This window comes from Nannospalax galili, unplaced genomic scaffold, assembly GCF_000622305.1.
Source record: "Nannospalax galili isolate Female #2095 unplaced genomic scaffold, S.galili_v1.0 scaffold299, whole genome shotgun sequence".
In the NCBI taxonomy this organism is placed as follows: domain Eukaryota; kingdom Metazoa; phylum Chordata; class Mammalia; order Rodentia; family Spalacidae; genus Nannospalax; species Nannospalax galili.
In genome coordinates this window covers 1,012,057-1,018,703 of record NW_008343973.1, presented here as the reverse complement: position 1 = coordinate 1,018,703, position 6,647 = coordinate 1,012,057, and the positions used below count along the sequence as shown (strand labels likewise).

Sequence of the window (6,647 nt, the reverse complement as noted above, 5' to 3'; positions counted from 1 at the left end):
GTCCCACAAAATAATTTAGTCCATCTGATATTATCTCTCAGCTCTTATGGATACACTGTTCCTTGTTTTTCTTATTTTCTTGTTTTTTATTAATTATTTTTATTTTATGTGAATGAGAGTTTTGCTTGTGTGTATGTGTGCCCATAGCATTCAATACCCATGGAGGCCAGAAGTGGACATCAGATCCCCTGGATCTGAATGATTGTTAACTGTCATATGGGTGCTGAGAACTGAACCAGGGTCCTCTGCAAGAGCAGCGAGTGCTCTTAACCACTGAGCCGTCTCTCCAGGCCCTCTTTGCTTTCTTTTTGAGTTTCGGGTTGTGAAAAATCTATCAACATACCTGTGTGAAGCACACTAATGAACTCAAAAATATTTTTATGATTCAAGAACTTCACACAATTCATTTTATCACATTTAGACCCCTCCCCATACACTTCTACCTTACTACGCGCCCACAACTCCATATCCACAATTATTATTTGTGTTAAAATTTTTTAAGGCCTGTAGAATCTAGTCTGTGTTTCTCGAGTGCTCTTGTGCATATGTCTATCTCTTAGACTAAAGTCAGCCTACCAGGCCTCACACTAGTAAGGAAAATGGACTCTCTATCTCTCCACATCTATCAGTTGTCAGCTAGGGCTGGGGCATCTTGCCTACCTCCCCATTCATGCTAGGACCCTGTCTTCCTTGGTTTTTCACAGGTTTTGAACAAGCTGTCATAAATGCTGTGGTTTCATTTTTGCAACTATCCTGTGGTGCACACGCAGCACAATTTCTTTATATTCATCCACCAGCTCTGGCTCTCACAGTTTTTTTTGCCTCCTCTTCCACAATGATTCCTAAGCCTTGGGAGGAGAAGGTGCAATATAAGTGCCTCATTTAGAGTCGAGCACTCCACAGACTCTTATTCTTTACTGTTGCCCATTTGTGGGTTTCTGTGTTAACTGACATTTTCCAGAGAAGTTTCTCTGGTGAGAGTTGACAAATGCACTATTTTATGGGTATAAATTATTATGAGTCAGTTTAATATTATTTGTGTTTTAGCAAAATGATAGTAGTAGGCTCCCTACCACGGCCTGTAACCTATATAGCTACAAATTCTTGGCCCCGATAGCAATGTCAGGTATCAACTCCCTATTGTGAAGCAGGCCTTAAATCCAGAGAGTGGTCACTCCCATAATATTCATGCCACTATTGCACCAGTGGGCATATTTTGCCAAGCTGGTTGTTTTCCTAGCTCACAGAGTTCACAGTTGGGTAAGGCTGGTGATTTCCTTTCTCTGCCAGTAGCATGCATAGCACCTTCTAGTACTGTGAAAGCTGGTCAGCAGAGATGTAGCTTCAAGGTCAGTATTATTTTGAATTCTCCATCTTGTTCTGTGACTCAGGTATGTAGTGTCTTCAGCAACGGAGTACACACAACGATCTGCTTGACCTTAGCAGGCCTGAGAACTGAGATGCTATGGTGAGGATGTCTTGGGTTAGGAAGCTCACCACTACACTTGAACTTTCTAGAGAGATATTCTTGATTGTTTCTTGTTTTAAGAATTTTTCATCTTTTCTCTGTAAAAAAAAATTTTTACTTAATTTTTATTTTAAATATATGCACGTATTGCCTACATATGTGCAAGTGCACCTGTGCGGGATGCCAGAGGAGGACAGAAAAGGATGTCAGATCCCCTGGAACTGGAGTTAAGAAAGGCCACTAGCTGCTATGTAGGTGTTGGGAACAGAACGTGGGTCCTCTGTAAGAGCAGCGAGTGCTCTTAACTGTGGAGCCATCTCTCCAGCCTGCTTCTTTTCTTTCTGTAGTTCTAATTCCTCTGCTAACATTACCTATCTATGTGCCTTTTTCACTAGAACATTCAACATACAATATAGAGGGCTTTTAAAAATTCCTTTCTGGTGTTTCTTACATGTGTCATATCTGGGTTTGGCTCCAATACTATTTGTCTATTCGGATCATGGCTTCTTTTCCCATATTTCATAGGCCATGTGAAGTTTTTGTTGTTGTTGTTAAAAAATGAGCATGTTGAATAGAAAACTACACCATGAGTTAAATAATGCAGATACTTAGATATAATCATGACTTTTGACACTAACCCTTCAGTGTGAAGAGTGTGTTACTCTATTGGGCAAATTTTTAAGTTTATGTTGCTATAGCCACCCTAACACTCCATATTCTTCTAATGATTCTACATGTTTAGGATACGGGTTTGTTTACCAGAGGTAATTGTTTCCGGTCTACTGTCCATTTGCCTCAAGCCTCTGCCTGCTGATGCTTCTGGAGATTTCGTCTCCTCCAGCTCTTCAGCCATCTCTTCGCTACTTGTGTCTGCAGTCTGGTAGCTTCTATGAGGTGGAAAAGCATTCTCCTGAGTTCTGATCAAGCTTCATTGTGACATTGTCACTTTGAACTTGTTCTTGAAACAGTTGCTTTTACAGTGCTGCTTACTCTCTTCTTGATGTAATGTTCCAATAAGCAGATACTTCTGCCTTTTCCTAGGAGTACCCCTCCAACAACTTCTCTCTCCCTAAGCCTTATGCTAGTAATGTGAGGCAGGAATTTTGATGACTCTTCCTCCTGCTGTGGGTGCCTGATAGATTTCTGGAAGAAAGGCCTGGAGGACAGTGCAAATATCTGCACATCTATAGCCCTGCACTATCCAGCATTCTCATACTGCTAAACTCTCCCTTCAGGAATTCAGGAAATTTTTTATCAAATGTTCTTACTATGTCAGCACTGTAAGTAATTGAATCTGGCTTCTAGCAAGTATCTACCAGCCCTGGATTTCATGTTAGGTGTTGATGATTTTTAACCTCATTGTCTCTGATTTATCAAAGGAAAATTGTTAATTTAGCTGTTGCTCAGCTTTTTTCTTGTAAGTATTGTGTATTTTCAGGTTTCCAATATCTTCAATACGATGTTGAATGTTCTGTATTCTACATATTACTCTTTTCATCATTTGAATATTGAAGGTTGGAGACATATTTCCATAGCACTATGAAAAGAAGTGAGGACTAATATTGCAAATAACTTGTAGAGTAAAATGATAATTTTCAAAAATCATGAATTTTCAAGAACCATGAGAGAATTAAGCAGCAAATTCTGATCCAATAAGTGAATCAGGGATATTATAGGTCATCTTACATGTGATGTCAGAGGCCTACATTTGCCCCCACATTATTCACTTAATATCAACATAGGCAATATATGTACATGTGGAGGGAGAGAGAGAGAGAGAGAGAGAGAGAGAGACAGAGACAGAGACAGAGACAGAGATAGATTGAAACAGCATTTTTAAAAATATGAAATTATGATTAAATGATGGGCATGGAACTTTATGTCTATAATCCCAGCACCTAGGAGGCTGAGGCAAGAGAATTGTGGGTTTGATGCCAGGCCTATATAACTATATGTCAAAAAGAAAAAACGAAAGGCAGGAAGGAAGGGGTGGAGGAAGGAAGGAGGAAGAAGAAAAGAGCTAAGGAAAACACAATGGTAAGAATGTCTTTATTCTAGTAATCTTGCTTAAATAAACATCAGAAATGACTCTATGATTCTTAAGGATAAAAACAGTAGGACAAAACTCCCACTGTAAAATTCCTTCTCTTCTTGACCTCAGATGACTTCTCAGGACTTCATGAGTCAAATACTCTACTGGAATCTTCCAATTTCACCAATGATGTCACTAAGAAAAGTCCAAAGAAATAGAACATGGAAGTTATAAACACATCTGACCTCAAGAAACTTAGATCATCTTCACTACTTCCTCGAAAGAGGAAATCCTCCTTTGGGGTATGTACTCCAAAGAGTTGAAAGCAAGGACTGGAACAGATAATCTGCATACAGGTATCTACATTAATAGACAGACAGATGAATGAGGAAAATGTGGCATATACCACGGAGAAAGCTGGGGCTCACTTGAAGGGTGGAGCCAAAAGGGTCATCATCTCTGTCCCTTCTGCTGAGGGCCCCATGTCTGTGATGAGTGTAAACCATGAGAAATATAACAACTCCCTCAAGATTGTCAGCAACAGCTCCTGTACCACCAACTGCTTAAACCCCCTGGCTAAGGTCATCCATGACAAGTTTGGCATCGTTGAGGGACTCATGACCACAGTTCATGCCATCACTGCTATCCAGAAGGCTGTGGACAGCCCCTCTGGGAAACTGGCATGATGGACATGTGGCTGCCCAGAACATCATCCCTACATCCACTGATGCTTCCACGGCTGTGGGGAAGTTCTTCCCAGAGCTTCACTGGCATGGCCTTCCGTGTTCCTGACCTGCTGCTGGAGAAAGCTGCTAAATATGATGGCATCAAGAAAGTGGTGAAGCAGTCTTCCGAGAGACCTCTAAAGGGCATCCTGGGCTATACTGAGGACTAGGTCATCTCCTGAGACTTTAATAGTGACACCCACTCTTCTACCTTTGATGCTAGGCCTGGCATGGCCCTCAATGACCACTTTGTCAAGCTCATTTCTTAGTATGACAATGAATTTGGCTACAGTAACAGGGTGGTGGACCTCATGGTCCACATGGCTTCCAAGGAATAAGAAGCCCTAAACCACTCACCCCAGCAAGAGGAAGAGAGAGGCCCTCAGCTGGGGGGAGATCCTAGTCCCAACTCAGCCCCCAGCACACTGAGTATCTCCCCTTCACAGTCTCCATCCTAGACTCCAGAAGAAAGAGAAGGGCTTAGGGAGCCCTGCTTTCTTAAATACCATCATAAAGTCAATGCACCCACCCAAAATAAATAAATAAAGTCTAACACATGTGTGATTAGAATCCATAAAGAAAAGAAAATAGAGGAAATACTTAAAGATACAGATACAAATTGAGAAGTTTTAAAACTATTCTCTTTGTAAAATAAACTTAATGAACCTACCATTTGACCCAGTTATACCACTCCTTGTCATATACTCAAAGAACTCATCATATTGCAGAATCACTTGTACATCCATGATTATTGCTGCTCTTTCCACAATAGCTAAGAAACAGAAGCAAATTACGTGTCCTGCAACTGCCAAGTGGATAATGAAAATGTGGTATACAATAGAATCCTACTCAGCAGTAAAGAAAAATGAAATCATGAAATTTGCAGGTAAATGGATGGAACTAGAAACTGAAAAACAAATGACGTATGTTCTCCCTCATATGTGAATCCTAACACCAAATACGTGATTATGTATCTAGACATAACTACAGGAATCAAAATAATGAAAAGGAAACAGAGAGGTAAAGGAAAAGAAATAACCTGAAAGAGAAGAATAAGAGACAGGTGTTACTAAGGGGCATATGAGCAAAAATGGGGTTATTTAAGTGGGAGAGTTGAGGGAGGGCTATACAAGGAAACTTGGGGATAAAGGGAAAGAAGGAGCCCAAGAGAGGTGGGACCACAGGAGAAGGGTATTATCAAGGAAGAAATGGGGAAAATTGGGTCACTTTATATGGGGAAACAATGAAGGGAGGGTTAGACAATGAGAGAGACAAATAATGCCTAGCTAGTTTAAAAAGAAAAAAAAAAACAGAGGAAACCATATTAGTCCAACAACCTACTGACAAATTATACATACATTCTCTCTACACAAGTCCATGTGTACAGCTAAAAGCTACATAACAAGAAATAGTTCCAGACAGGAGATACCTTCCTTTGAGTTGTTGGCCAGGGTGGTCCAAGAGACTCCCAAAATTACTCGGGCTATTGTCACAGCCCTTGATGGCCTCCCAGAACTTGAAGGAAAGACCCTACTGCCAAAGACAGAACATATGTCAGACACAGGATTTGGAGAAATAGAGCTGCAGCTGGCCTGGAAGCCACTTTCCCTGAAGGCGAGCTCTCATAGCTGAGAGCACTATGAAGGTGCCAAGGGAAAACATCAATCTGTTGTCCAACACCAACTTCAAGACCAAATAACCACATCAATGGCCAGCACAGTGTATGACATTGGTTCAATAGAGGCACTTTTATCTTAGGGGAAATCAACAGCTACTTAATTTGACTAAAAGCCCACTCAAAGGGAGGAAACTTAAGTGTGGTACTGTAACATAACCTAATACACATGGCTGGAGTGGTCATAGATCTTAGCAAAAACTCAAAAACTCACATCGCTAGTTTAATGTGATTTCTTACTATGTACAAAATATGTATCCTTATATTTACAGACAAATAGCCCAGTCACCACTCATCAAAGAAGCTCATTTTACAGCAGTTAGAGACTAATATCAAGTACCACAACTGGTCACACATGGACATTGTCTATGAATTGCCCAGGATTAAGGGACACATCTGTAACACAACATCTATACCTTATTATATCTGTAATATAGAACAGAAATAAAGAAGAGGACACTAATGAATTAGTTCTCAATAATGAAGTTCCCTCATGTAGCAGAGGGCCAGGAACACAAAAGGTTACAAATGACCAAAGTGTAGAGATCAAGAGTCTGCTAAATAATGGTCTTTGGACAGGACCCCTTTAATAAACTTCATCCCCATAAGGCTCAGTGACTATCTTGGTAAAGGGGGTGGAAAGATTGTAAGAGCCAGGGAGGATGTGCATGACCATATGGAAACAGAGTTCTACAAGCTCCTGGGAACCTGCTTATATGATTCTATGGCATAGGTGTCAGCATACAC

General features: G+C 40.6%; 1 pseudogene; it reads left to right on the top strand.

Moving 5' to 3' along the window:
• The first annotated feature begins 3,880 nt into the window (after positions 1-3,880).
• Positions 3,881-4,395, top strand: LOC103739837 (annotated as a pseudogene).
• Positions 4,396-6,647: the final 2,252 nt, after the last annotated feature.